Genomic DNA, 14,893 nt, shown 5'->3' with positions numbered 1-14,893 from the left:
TGGTGCTGATATTGTATTGTGCAAATACACTGAATGTGTTTATTAGTTCCAGTAGTATTTTGGTTGAGTCTTTGTGATTTTCTACACGGAAGATCATGTCATCTACAAACAAATATAATTTTACTTCTTTCTTTCTGATTTGGATGGGTTTGATTTCTTTTGCTATTTCATTGCTCTGGCTAGGACAGCTAGTATTTATTGATTAGAAGAGGTGAGAGCACTCTTGCATCATGTGAGATCCTACAGGAAAATCATTCCATGTTCCCTGCTTCGTTATCTACTCGTTGGTCATTTCATGGATGGTCTTTCTATTGTTGAGGTAAATTTCCTTTTCTATCTATTTTGTTTAGGATTTCTATGATGAGTGGATTTTGAATTTTGTGAAATACTTTTTCTCCATCTATTGAGATGATGTGGTTTTCATCTTTCATTCTGTTCAAGTGGTGTATCACATTGATTTGCTTGAATATGTTGAACCATCCTTGCATCCCAGAAATAAGTGGCACTTGAATATCTACAATCCTTTTTATATCCTCTTGAATACAGCTTTCTAGTACAAGGGGTCTTCAAGAAGTTCATGGAAAAATATGTATTTTGCATGTTATGAGAAAATTGTGTATGAATTTCCCAGTTTTTGCACCAAAATAAACTGGTACAAATCTGTTATAACATGTCTGAAGAGGCTCTAGTTTGAGGCACTCAGAAGGATAAGACATGAGTTTTAAAAGAGACTCTATCTGCCAGGTGCAGTGGCTCACACCTGTAATCCCAGCACTTTGGGAGGCCAAGGTGGGCGAATCACCTGAGATCCAGAGTTCGAGACCAGCCTCACCAACATGGAGAAACACCATCTCTACTAAAAATACAAAATTAGCCAGGCGTGGGGGCGCATGCCTGTAATCCCAGCTACTCTGGAGGCTGAGGCAGGAGAATGGCTTGAATCCGGGAGGCAGAGATTGCTGTGAGCTGAGATTGCACCATTGCACTCCAGCCTGGTCAGCAAGAGTGAAACTCCATCTCAAAAAAAAAAAGAAAAAGAGACTCTATCAAAGCAATATAAATCCTGCTAAAATTAAAACAAAAATAAGCATCAAATTTACAATGAGACCAGATGCAGTGGCTCAGGCCTGTAATCCCAGCACTTTCAGAGGCCAAGACGGGTAGGTCACGTGAGCCCAGGTATTCAAGACCAGTCTGGGCAACATGGTGAAACCCCCTTGTCTACAAAAAGTGCAAAAATTAGCTGGGCATGGTGGCACATGCGTGCAGGGCCAGCTGCTGTGGAGTCTGCGGTAGGAGTATGGCTCGAGCCTGGGAGGTCGAGGCTGCAGTGAGCTGTGATGATGCCACTGCACTCCAGCATGGGTGACGGAGCGAGATACTGGCTCAAAAAAGAATACTTATGGTAAAGTTTGGGTAGAGGAATAATGAAATCATTGATGCTTTATGAAAAGTTTATGGAGATGATGCCCAAAAGAAATAAACAGTTTGTAAATGGATAACTTAGTTTGAGTTGGGACAAGACAATGTTGAAGGTGATGCATGGAGTGACAGGTACACCATCCACATCAGTTTTTTTGTTTGTGTTTGTGTTTTGTTTTGTTTTTTGTTTTTGTTTTTGAGAGGGTGTCTTGCTCTGTCTCCCAGGCTGGAATGCAGTGGCACGATCTTGGCTCACTGCAACCTCTGCCTCCCGGGTTCAAGTGATTCTCCTGTCTCTGCCTCCTTAGTAGCTGGGACTACAGGCACGCGCCACCATGTCAGCTAATTTTTGTATTTTTAGTAAGACGGGGTTTCACCATATTGGCAAGGCTGGTCTTGAACTCCTGACCTCGTGATCTGCCCGCCTCAGCCTCCCAAAGTGCGGGGATTACAGGTGTGAGCCACCGTGCCCTCTCCACATCAGTTTTTCAAAAAAAATTAATCTTGTTTGTGCCACAATGAAGAAGACTGACAGGTAACTGCAAAAACAATAGTCAGGAGTTCGAGAACAGGCTGATTAACGTGGTGAAACCCCGTCTCTACTGAAAATACAAAAATTAGGTGGGTGTGGTGGCGGGCGCTTGTAATCCCAGTTACTCAGGAGGCTGAGGCTGCAGTATCGCTTGAACCTGGGAGGCGGAGGTCGCAGTGAGCCAAGATGGGGGCAACAAGAGCAAAACTTTGTCTCAAAAATAAATAAATAAATAATAAAATACATCAAGCCCCTTCTCTTCCTCTCTCCTCTCGTGGTGTGTACTTGACTCCCCTTCTCGCCAAATCTTCTCACAGGACTTTCAGATTTAAGCAATTCCTGGCCAAGAAACAAAAGCAAAATGGTTCCATTCCCCAGTGGATTCAGATCAAAACTGGTAATAAAATCAGGTACAACTCCAAAAGGAGACATTGGAGAAGAACGAAGCTAGGTCTATAAGGAATTGCACGTGAGATGGCACACATATTTATGCTGTCTGAGCATTACAATCACGTTACCTTATCAAGCTGAAAATGTCACCACTATCTGGAGAGTTGGACATGTTTTATTGGGAATATATTTTTTCTCTCTGAATCTGTTACGGACACATCGGTTGGGTGGGTTCAATAATAAATATGTGAGACTTTTCATTTCAAAATAAAAAAGGCAAATGATGTAATCGCATAGAGTACCTCAATTTCTGTATTGCTTTTTTTTTTTTTTTTCTTGAGATAGAGACTCCACTGGGTTCAGTGGATCACATCTGTGGTCCTGGCACTTTGGGAGGCTAAGGTGGGAGGATTGGTTGAGACCAGGAGTCTCCTGGGAATCTTCTCGTCTCCCCTAACCCAATTCATGACAGACTCTTGGACTTTACTGTTATGGAAAAATCTATATTAAGCAATATCAGTGTGTCAAAGCATTATGTCTGTCACAAGCTCGTGAAAGGAAAATAAAAATTACTAAGCCAAAGAGAAAAGTCAACCTGAGAACTGCATCAGACAAACCTGCCTCCCATTTTATTCCTAAACGAGATAGCCACAAAGACTAAAATGAAGTTACATAGAGGCTGTGTGCGGTGGCTCATGCCTGTAATCCCAGTACTTTTGGAGGCCGAGGCAGGCGGATCACTTGAGGTTGGGACTTTGAGACCAGCCTAACATGGAGGTACCCTGTCTCTACTAAAAATACAAAAATTAGCGGGGCGTGGTGGTCCGCGCCTGTAATCCCAGCTACTTGGGAGGCTGAGGCAGGAGAATCGCTTGAACCCAGGAGGCAGAGGTTGCAGTGAGCCGAGATTGCGCCATTGCACTCCAGCCTGGGTGACAGTGTGAGACTCCCTCTCAAAAAAAAAAAAAAAAAAAAAAAAAACTTCCAGCAAACATCATATGTTATAATAATCCTTTGGCACAGAAGAGAATCAGGTATGATAAGTTCCTACCTGGAGAACAAAATATGAGTTTCTGTCTTCAGGTGCCTTCCCAGAGATGCCCCCACATTTTCCTATAGCAGTGGGGACATAGGATGGACTGACCCTCCCCACCACACACACACACACACACACACACACACACACACACACACACACCCTAGGGAAAAGCCCATATAAAGCAGTTCCCATTTCCCTCCACAAACTGCGGGCTCCCAGTGAAAACTACCTTAGATTTTCTTGCAAATCCTATTCTTTTCTGGCCTTCTATGGGATGACAGGGGCCTAGAGAAGGCAGTACTAGGTGGAGTTACCTGGGTGCACATTTGTCGGGATGTGGCATTTTATGGCTATTCTAAGGTCTGTTATCAGTTGCCTGTCTTGGAGAGAATGTGCAATCACCATGGCGCAATAATCCTCTTTCCAAGGATCACACAGTTCACCGCATGTGCTCAGTCAGCGTGGTCCACGTGGTATGATGTGTGCTCTGGCAGGGCACATACGGACACAGCTCTGTCAATGTGTAAACAGGGAGTGTTGCAATGACATGGTTTATTCACAATCACCATGGAATCTGATGTGGCATTTTAAAAAATGCGTAGATCTACTGCAACTGGTATAAAAACATCACTTGTGGGGAAAAGAGAGAGATCAGACTGTTACTGTGTCTGTAGAAAGAAGTAGACACAAGAGACTCCATTTTATTCTGCACTAAGAGAAATTATTCTGCCTTGAGATGCTGTTAATCTGTAACCCTAGCCCCAACCCTGTGCTTGCAGAGACATGTGCTGTGTTGACTCAAGGTTTCATGGATTTAGGGCTGTGTAGGATGTGCTTTGTTAAAAAAGTGCTTGAAGGCAGTATGCTTGTTAAAAGTCATCACCATTCTCTAAACTCAAGTATCCAGGGACGCAATACACTGCGGAAGGCCGCAGGGACCTCCGCCTAGGAAAGCCAGGTATTGTCCAAGGTTTCTCCCCATGTGATAGCCTGAGATATGGCCTCGTGGGAAGGGAAAGACCTGACCATCCCCCAGCCGGACACCCGTAAAGCGTCTGTGCTGAGGAGGATTAGTGAAAGAGGAAGGCCTCTTTGCAGTTGAGATAAGAGGAAGGCATCTGTCTCCCGCTTGTCCCTGGGAATAGAATGTCTCGGTGTAAAACCCGATTGTATGTTATATTTACTGAGATAGGAGAAAACCGCCTTAGGGCTGGAGGTGAGACATGCTGGCAGCAATACTGCTCTTTATTACACTGAGATGTTTGTGTGCGTACACATGAAGGCACAGCCCCTTTCCTTATTTATGACACACAGACCTTTGCTCATATGTTTTCCTGCTGACCCTCTCCCCACTATCACCCTATTATCCTGCCACATCCCCTCTCCGAGATGGTGGAGATAGTGATCAATACAGAGGGAACTCAGAGACCAGTGCGGGCGGGTGCTCCCCATGCTGAGCGCTGCTCCACTGGGCCCACTGTTCTTTCTCTATACTTTGTCTCTGTCTCTTATTTCTTTTCTCAGTCTGTCGTCCCACCTGACAAGAAACACCCACAGGTGTGGAGGGGCAGGCCACCCCTTCATCACTGATTGGCCGGGCACGGTGGCTCACGCCTGTAATCCCATCACTTTGGAAGATCGAGGAAGGCAGACCACCTGAAGTTGGGAGTTTGAGACCAGCCTGACCAACATGGTGAAACCCCATCTCTACTAAAAATACAAAATTAGCCGGGCGTGGTTGCGCATGCCTGTAATCCCAGCTATTAGTGAGGCTGAGGCGGCAGAATCGCTTGAACCCGGGAGGCGGAGGTTGCGGTGAGTTGAGATTGCGCCATTGCACTCCAGCTGGGCAACAAGAGTGAAACTCCATCTTAAAAACAAAAAAACAAAAAAACCCCATCACTGATGAGTGAAAGCTATTGAATTAGACAGAAATGTAACTCTGCAAATACATATTTAAATATTGAATAATGAATATCTGAATGGTGTGTATATACATATATATTTTGTATGTGATTTCAGATGCAATTTTAGATATTCTATGAAATTGATAATAGATATTCTATGATATAATTAGATATTCTATGATATAAATGGTTGCTTTTTATTTTAGTGTTTAAATGTTTTATCGTTACATTTGTTCAGATGTGTATTAATTTTCTATTTATGAATTGCCACGGTTTAGCCAGCAGTTTACTACAACACTCATTTATTTTCTCACAGTTCATAGATGAGAAATGTGTCAGGTTTTTCTGGGTACTCTTTCTGCTCTCACAAGGCCAAAATCAAAGTCAAAGCTATGGGCTCTATTCTAGAGACTGTGGGGGCAGAATTTACTTTTTTTTTTTTTTTTTTTTGTTTGAGACGGAGTCTCGCTCTGTCACCCAGGCTGGAGTGCAGTGGTGTCATCTCGGCTCACTGCAAGCTCCGCCTCCCGGGTTCACGCCATTCTCTTGCCTCAGCCTCTCCGAGCAGCTGGGACTACAGGCGCCCGCCACCACTCCCGGCTAATTTTTTTGTATTTTTAGTAGAGACGGGGTTTCACCGTGGTCTCGATCTCCTGACCTCGTGATCCGCCCGCCTCGGCCTCCCAAAGTGCTGGGATTACAAGCGTGAGCCACCGCGCCCGGCCAGAATTTACTTCTAAGCTCATTCAGATTGTTGTCAGAATTCATTTCTTTCTCCTGGTTCCCATATATTCAATATACAGCACGTGAAATCACCCTCGTGCTCCTGGGTCTTAACTTCCTCCGCTATTGCACCTCTCTGACATATATTTCTTCTTCAAAGACACATAGGACCCACCCAGATAATCCAGGATAACTTTTTTTTATTTTTCTTTTCTTCTTTTTTTTTTTTTTTTTTAAACTGTCTCTCTCTGTCGACCAGGCTGGAGTGCAGTGGCAAGATCTCTGCTCACTGCTACATCTGCCTCCAGGTTCAAGCAATTCTCCCGCCTCAGCCTCCAGAGTAGCTGGGATTACAGGCACTCACCACCACACCCGCACACCCGGCTAATTTTTGTATTTTTAGTAGAGACGGGGTTTCACCATGTCGGCCAGGCTGGTCTTGAACTCCTGACCTCAAGTGATCCGCCCGCCTTGGCCTCTCAAAATGCTGGGAATACACACAGATTTCTCTTTCAAAGTCAAATGAAGCTGGGCATGGTGGCAGGTGCCTATATCCCAGCTACTGAGGAAGCTGAGGTACGAGGAACACTTGAACCTGAGAGGCGGGGGATGCAGTGAGCCGAGATCACGCCACTACACTCCAGCCTGGTCGACAGAGTGAAACTCAGTCTCAAAAAAAAATTCAAATGACTGTTAGCCTTCATTAATCAGTAAATTACCAGCCAAACTCCTTTTGGCAGGTAACATAACATAAACACAGGGGTAGCACCAGGAGTTGGAGACCTGGCTACAACATTATAGGACCAGTAAACTTTTTTGCACTGAGAAAATAATTTGTCACTCTAGCTAGAAAATTATCATTTGGGATATTTCTGTTAAGAGAAATTGGTATACTATATATTGCTAAACTATATTGGTGATACTATATTTAACATAGTTATATAACTAAACATCAATATAATTATATATAATATGTATTTAAATATTGGTAAACTATATGTTTCTATGAAATTTCTATATAATTTGGTATTCAGTTGTGCTCACGAGCCCATTTATGTATTTATTTATTTATTTTCTGAGACCAAGTCTTGCTCTGTAGCCCAGGCAGGGGAGCAGTGTTGTGATCTCAGTTCACTGCAACCTCTGCCTCCAAGGTTCAAGCGATTCTCCTGTCTCAGCCTTCCAAGTAGCTGGGATTACAGGAGTGCACCACCACGCCCAACTAATTTTTGTATTTTTAGTAGAGACGGGATTTCACCATCTTGGCCAGGCTGGTCTCAAACTCCTGACCTCAGGTGATCTGCCTGCCTAGGCCTCCCAAAGTGCTGGGATTACAGGCGTAAGCCACTGTGCCCAGCCATATCTGGACTTCTTATATACCTCCTTCTACTGCGGACTCTACCTGTCAAACTGAAATATAAAATACTCACCTGACCCACCCTTCTGTCTGGATGGTGAGCTCAGTGTGCTGGTCATGCCAGTCAGTATTATATGAGAGGGCAGCAGCCAGGCTGCTAGATATGGGCTTGTGATTCTGTGACCTCACCTGCTCTCAAAACTGCAATGATCATTTTATCTGTCACAGCTATGACAGTGCAGTCCTAGGAAGCTATTCTTTTTTTAAAACTATTTCCCTGTTGTAATTACCAAGAAAACGTTTACTAATTCCTAGATAGCATCTCCAAAGGGATTTTGGAGTGTCTGGGGAGATTCTTTCTTCTTGATCCCTGGAGGCAGAGAGGGTCTCACAAGAAGGAAGCAGGAAATACTGAGCTCTGGTACATCAGGGACTGAACACACACCAGGTATGTCTCAGTGGAGTCTCTGAATCCCCGAGAAACCTTTCCACCCAAAGTAGGTTTCCTTATAATATTCAAACCTTTGATCATTTAAGTTATATGCAGATAAACGGAATCAGGCAGAGTACCTAAGAAGGATTTTGAGAGAGAAAAAAAAAAAAGTAAAAGGAAGAACATGAAGCCATTAGTTCACATTAGAAATTTTGGAACTCACCACTCTGTCTTCCAGAAAATAGACTTAAAGACAGATATACCATTTGACCCAGCAATGCCATTACTGGATATATACCTAAAGGAATATAAATTGTTCTATTATAAAGACACATGCACGTGTATGTTCGTTGCAGCACTATTCACAATAGCAAACATGAAGTCAACCAAAATGCCCATCACTAGTGGACTGGATAAAGAAAATGTGGTACCTATACACCATGGAATACTATGCAGCCATAAAAAAGAACGAGACCATGTCCTTTTCAGGGACATGGATGGAGCTAGAGGCCATTTTCCTTAGCAAACTAACACAGGAACACAAACCCAAATGCCACATGTTCTCATTTGTAAGTGGGAGGTAAATGATGAGAAGACAGATACATAGAGGGGAACAACACACACTAGGGCCAATTGGAAGGTGCAGGATGAAAGAAGGGAGAGGATCAGGAAATATGACTAATGGGTACTAGAATTAATACATGGGTGATGAAATGATCTGTACAACCAACTCCCATGACACACGTTTACCTATGTAACAAACCTGCACATGTGCCCCTGAACTTAAAAGTCTTTTAAAAACAAAGGAAATCTCACTTAATCTCCAAATCTACCATTTCAATTTATCAAATGCACAAGATCCCATGGCTTACAGATTTAATTTTCCATATATGTTCTATATTAACACCTTTGACAAATCTCACCTCAACACTTATTGTTTTAATTTATGTACTCATTAATTGATGAGTATATGAACTGAAAAGAATGATAATTTCTAGCCGTATCTATTTTATGATCTTCTAGTATGTCACATTACGTAGTTAGGACATGATATCAGATTGTCCATTAATTCCTGTGGTAGGTGCCATCATACTTTCTTTCCTGGTGTAAAAAGAAGTGAGTCTCTGTGGCTATCCTGATATGGGGTCAATCTTTTAAATCGAATTTAGTCATGAGGCAGATTCCTATAATTTTATACTCCAATCAGTGTATCTACATTTTATCAAGGTCTTTAAAGATTTATTCATAATTGCTATCAGTCTATGGGCTAATATTTTATCAATGGAAACTGGTCAAAACCAAAATTATAAAATTAAATGTCACCTGCGTAAAATATAGAGACAAGGTATAAAACAGAAATTAAATATGTATCTTCATTATTGGAAGAACTCCGCTAACTAGCTTTGACAGTAGAGCATGGCGGTTAATGCACTCTGAAATCAGCGCAGACAAGATCAGTCCCCATTCTACCCCAAACACGGTGTGAATTTACACAAATCATGTCATCTCTCTGTGCTTTGTCTTTATAACGGTGGTACGTGGCTCATAGATTATGAAGAATATGGAGGTGAATACATGTCTGTTCTTCATAGCAAAGAGCAATTCATTGCAAATACACTTAAAATGGGACACATCCAAATATGGCAAACTCTTCATAATAGAAAGTAACTTTATTATTTCTATTGCATTTCAGCTGACTTTATTTTTTATTTTTTATGTTTTGAGACAGGGTCTCACTTTGTCATCCAGGCTGGTGTGCAGTGGCGGGATCTCGGCTCACTGCAGCCTCAATCTCCTAGGCTCAAGGGATCCTCCCACCTCAGCCCCCACCAAGTACCAGCTACCTTTTAAATGTCGCTCATGCATCACGTTCCCTGCAGGATCCTGTGTCTCTGAAGATAAGTAGCAGCCTGTGGGAACTGACAGAATGGCTGCTGGGATGTGGCAATGGGAATGATCTACTTATCGCAGACTGTACTTGGAATCCTGGGAATTTCTCTCTTATTTACCAATATCTGTCCTTTTACATCACTGGGTGCAGGTTAAGGTCCACAGATTTGATTATCAGACACATAATTGTAGCCAACACCTTATTCCTCCTCCCTAGAGGAGTCCCACAGACAATGGCAGCTTTTGGGTTTAGACATTTCCTGAATGATTCTGGATGTAAATTTCTTTTTTTATGTCCACAGAGTTGTCAGGGGAGTGTCCACTGGCAGCACCTGCCTCCTGAGTGTCTCCCAGGCTATCACCATCAGCCCCAGGAGCTCCAGGTGGGCAGAGCTTAAAGGGAAAGCCCCCAAGCACCCTGGCTCCTGTGTGTTCCTCAGCTGGCTCTTCCACATGCTGGTCAATATCATTGTTCTTATGCACGTGACTGGCAAGTGGAGTAACAAAAATACCACAGAGACAAAAGATCTGGGATACTGTCCTGCTGCTCATCACGAGGGCACCAGAGAGTCGCTGACGCGGCACTGCTGTCCTTCCCTGATGTGATCTGTCTGGGGCTCACGTTCTGGGGCGGCAGCTCCATCATTTGCATCCTGCACAGGTCCAGCACATTCACAGGACCAGCGTCTCCCCCACATCCTCCTCTGAGTCCAGAGCTACAAAAACCATCCTTCTGGTGAGCACCTTTGTGTCCTTTTACACTCTGTCTTCACCTTCCAAGTTTGTTTGGTTCTTTTGAATAATCCCAGTCAGTTGGTGGTGAACATCTCTGCCATGATCAATGCAGATTTCCCAACTATCAGCCCCTTTCTTCTCATGAGTGGGGACTCCTGTGTATCCAAGCTTTGCTTTGCTTGGATAAGTAACACAAAACCCCCTAATCTTATCAGAAACATGTGAATTGAACATGTTTGTACAATGTTTATATTTGTTCATTGATCTCTAGAGACCCATAAACACGGTTATGAAACGAGGCTTGTTAGTGCTGTGCTTGCCAGCAGGGGTCACTCTTTCCTTCTTTAACTCCTGATCCCTCCCTCCACCCACACCGCCCTGGAGCAGCTCTGTGGAAAAATTGGAATCAGCTTAGAGGTTTTTGGGAGGAAGACACTGAAACGTAAACGTTATAAGAAAATGACGGTGTACAAACACACATGCCTCATCCCTGTGTCCCTTGGAGTAGACGGGGGAATGTGCGCAGATGCGAAGTTCTTGCTGTCATTTTCATGATGAGTAATACAATATATATTTTCTCAGATCCAGAAATCTCATGCCCTCAGCCAACATCCATAAACTGACAATCTTACTTGTTGGCTTGCAAGTAAGGTTAAAATTTAAAACCTTTTGCAATTTCTGATAGTTTTGGGGATGCTGAGACAGATATAACTTTGTGGAAGAGGAAGGTAGAAGGTTCTTCACTGGCGTAGTTAGCGGACAGAAAACGGCTCTCTGGAGCGAGCAGCAAATTGTCTCACCCAAACTGGAGTGAAATGAGGGTAAGATTCCTCCACGCTCTAACCCTTGAAAGGGGCTGTTGTGAGAGGGAGGATTGAAATGAACTGTCCGAATGTGACTTATTTGTTGCTCATTCTCCTCTTGGCAGGAGGAGGAAAGGACGAAGAGTCCCCGAAACTGATGCTGAGTTCATGGGGTTGGGCTGACAGCGGCCAACAGGCTGTCATAATCTGTAAGCAAACAAGGCTTGTTAGTGCTGTGCTTGCCAGCAGGGAGCAGCCTTTTTTTCTGTACCTCCTGATCCCTCCCTCCACCACACCGCACTACAGCAGCTCTGTGGAAAGAGTGGAATCAGCTTAGAGGTTTTTAGGAGGAAGACATTGAAACTCCGTTGTTTTTTGTTTTGTTTTTGTTTTTAGATGGAATCTCACTCTGTCTCCCAGGTTGGAGTGCAATGGTGCCATCTTGGCTCACTGCAACTTCTCCGCCCCCGGCTCCAGCAATCCTCCTGTCTCAGCCTCGTGCCATGTTTCCCAGGCTGGTCTCGAACTCCTGGGCTCAAGTGATCTGCCCACTTGTGCCTCCCAAAATGCTGGGGTTACAGACGTGAGCCACCATACCTGGCCTGAAACACTTTTAGTCCTGTTGCATGCAAGGATTTAAGTCACCAACCTATGTGGATTCCGGGAAGAAGGGTCAGTAGGTGCAGGAGTGGGTGAAGGTGCTAAGGATGGTGGGATGAAGTGTGGCTGCAAACAGGCAGAAAGAGACAAGCTTCTGACCCTGAATAGTCACCAAATGCTGGATGGTGCAATGCTAAGAATGCAGCACAGGCCGGGCGTGGTGGCTCACGCCTGTAATTCCAGAACTTTGGAAGGCCAAGGTGGGTGGATCATGAGGTCAAGAGATCGAGACCATCCTGGCCAACATGGTGAAATCCCGTCTCTACTAAAAATACAAAAATTAGCTGGGCGTGTTGGCAGGCACCTGTAGTCCCAGTTACTCCGGTGGCTGAGGCAGGAGAATCACTTAAACACGGGAGGCGGAGGTTGCACTAGCCGAGATCATGCCACTGCACTCTGGCCTGGTGACAGAGCAAGACTCCATCTCAAAAAAAAAGGGAAAAAGAAAAAGAAAAGAAAAAAAAATGCAGCGCGGACCATGGTCTGAAAAGCTAAAAAAGAATCACACTTCCCCCATTGTCCGGGCCCCTACCACACACACACACACACACACACTCACACTCTCTCTCTCACACACACACACACTCCTATCCTAGCTTCCTCTGGTCTACTTGTCCCTCGCAGTCCCTTACCCATGCCATGTATAGCATACACTTACTAGTCTGTGTTTATATAGAGAAAAATACAAAACACAAAAACAAGAAAAAACCCACTCAACAGAGAGGGTTTGGGCAGGGTTCCCAGTGAGGGTGGAAAGAGGGTCTTTTGTGCTAATTCAATGTCCTGTTTGGTTTCTGCATCAGAATAGACAGTAGGAATTGATGTGTGTTTTTGGGCTTCGTGTCCCTATGTACCAGAGGGAATTATTCCAATCTGGGTGGGGTGCAGGTAGGGACGCATGAGACTAACTCTCCTGCCATTTGCCACCAGTTGGGGGCAAATCATTAGGATTCCTATGAGTGCCTCTAGCCGCTGATGTCCCAAATCCTCACTATGCAGATGATGTTGTGTGTCTCGGCAGGTGAGAGGGGTTACTCTCAATCTTCCTGTGTGGGGTGTGATCCCCACTCTGCCAGCAGAGGTAACTGACAGAACCCAAAGAAATGCAGCCTTCTATTTTCTGGGGAAGGTTTATTGAAATTATGTGAGCAGACTTACATTGCTCAATGATTCCAATGGTCGACAAAAGTTGTGGCTGATGATTTTGTGATCTGCAGCCTCTGGAAAAGGGAGGCAGCCTCCACCTAGAGGTGCCTTTGGGGTCCTAGTTGCCCTGACACAATAATAGTCTCACTAATTTTGAACATTATCTGTTACTTTGCTACTGAGCTGTTGTCATCACCAAATCCTGACCTACAGACAGCTTGGGGTTCCCAAACTTGATATTCCAATTTTGAGATGGGTTAGTCCAAACTCTACAAAAGCACCCGAAAGCCTTGCTTGTGACACAGAAATGGTGTATTCCGGAAGGAAAATGGGCCAGCCCAGGAACATCTCAGCTCTAAAGGAAAAATCAAGATCTATCATCGGTGAAAACTCTATGCCCTTCTCCACGGTCTGAAGCAAAGCTGTGGCATTATGGGGGATTCCAAATTTAGCACGTAGCCCCTAAATGCCTGGTCCAGGTTCACTGATGGGTCAGGGAAGTAGATTCCTCATGGTGTCCACAGCAGAGGCTGTTCGGGCTCAGTGCCAGCCCAGCCACGTGGAACCTGCAGCAGGGGTGTTTGCTCTGCTCAATGGTCAGACTTGGGGCCAGGCGTGGGGGCTCCTGCCTGTAATTCCAGCAGCCGTTTGGGAGGCTGAGGTAGGCGGATCTCTTCAGGCCGAGAGTTTGACACCAGCCTGGCCAACATAGGGAAACGCCATCTGTACTAAAAATACAAAAAATTAGCTGGACGTAGTGGCAGGCACCTGTGATCCCAGCTACTTCGGAGGCTGAGGTGGGAGAATCGCTTGAACATGGAGGTTACAAAAAAAAAAAATCATCAAAACTCAGGGTTTTGGCCACTGCCCACATTCTAGCTGTTTGTTCATCCCCATTCAAACTAGAGACTGTCTGATGAAGCACACCCTCTTTGAGGCTGCAAACTGGAAACAATCTCAGCTGCTGATCTAACAGTTGCATCTCTGATTTAGGAGTCCATGGTAAAGGACTGTTTTCTGAAGCACCTGACCAAAATCAAGCTCTGGACAGAGCCTGAATCTGTCTCATGCAGAGCTTGTCACTGCAGGCCGGGCCTGTGGTTCTTGGTGAAAGTTGATCTGTTTATCTGGTGGTTTGGAAGGCCCCTGACCATTCCTGGCAGAATGAGTGCATTGGACTTTTGACCCACTTTGGAAAGTTTCAATCATGTCACACCACTCTCGCCACCTTCAGCGTCATGCCAGCAGACTCTAGCCACACCATGTGTCCCTTGAAACTCATTCATGTCACCTTTTAGACTTTTGGGACCATTTTCACTCTGACATACTGAGTCTTTAATCACTAAATCTACTAAAAATGGGCCAAATGTCTGATTTTACTTCCTCGTTTCCCCTCTTGATCCATCAATGTTGTTTAGGGAATTTGTTGATTGAATGTGGCTGTCTCCAAAAGGAATGATCTCTTCTTGGCAGCCTGCAGGATCAGGATGAAATCACTGGGGGCTATGACTCTATTTCCAAAATATGAGATTTCTCTCTCTGACCATTCTGGGCACAATATGTCATTCTTTCTCTGAACAGCAGCCCCAGGCCAGTCTACTTTGCCCACGATGAGTGGCAGCCCAGCTAAAAGTGAGTTTATGGGACTCGAAGTTAGTTACAATTAAGGTTTATACAAAAATCTTTATCTGCCTTTCACCTTGCTCTTAGGGACAAAATGTCTTGGAGACAGTAGGGGATGATGAGAATAAAGTGGAAATTGTAGGTACTGGAATGGGACTGACTGACTCTGTGGAGGGAGAGGGAGAGTGACAACCTGAAACCTGGAGAGCAATCAACTTAGGTCCTAGGAGCTC

The 14,893-nt window shown here is 44.5% G+C and overlaps 2 protein-coding genes across 2 annotated transcripts in view; both read left to right on the top strand.

The window, feature by feature from the left end:
- LOC129459522 (zinc finger protein 578-like) overlaps window positions 1-2,633 on the top strand; it is an 82,237-nt gene extending 79,604 nt beyond the window's left edge. Inside the window, exon 2 of the mRNA XM_063615666.1 lies at window positions 1,746-2,633. The gene's annotated coding sequence lies outside the window, so the exon portion shown is untranslated. The remainder of the gene's footprint in view (window positions 1-1,745) is intronic.
- LOC129460654 (zinc finger protein 813-like) overlaps window positions 1-14,893 on the top strand; it is a 109,645-nt gene that overhangs the window by 21,753 nt on the left and 72,999 nt on the right.

This window comes from Symphalangus syndactylus, chromosome 13, assembly GCF_028878055.3.
Source record: "Symphalangus syndactylus isolate Jambi chromosome 13, NHGRI_mSymSyn1-v2.1_pri, whole genome shotgun sequence".
Lineage (NCBI taxonomy): Eukaryota > Metazoa > Chordata > Mammalia > Primates > Hylobatidae > Symphalangus > Symphalangus syndactylus.
The sequence above is the reverse complement of the archived record's forward strand: the minus strand, read 5'-3'. Positions and strand labels throughout refer to the sequence as shown.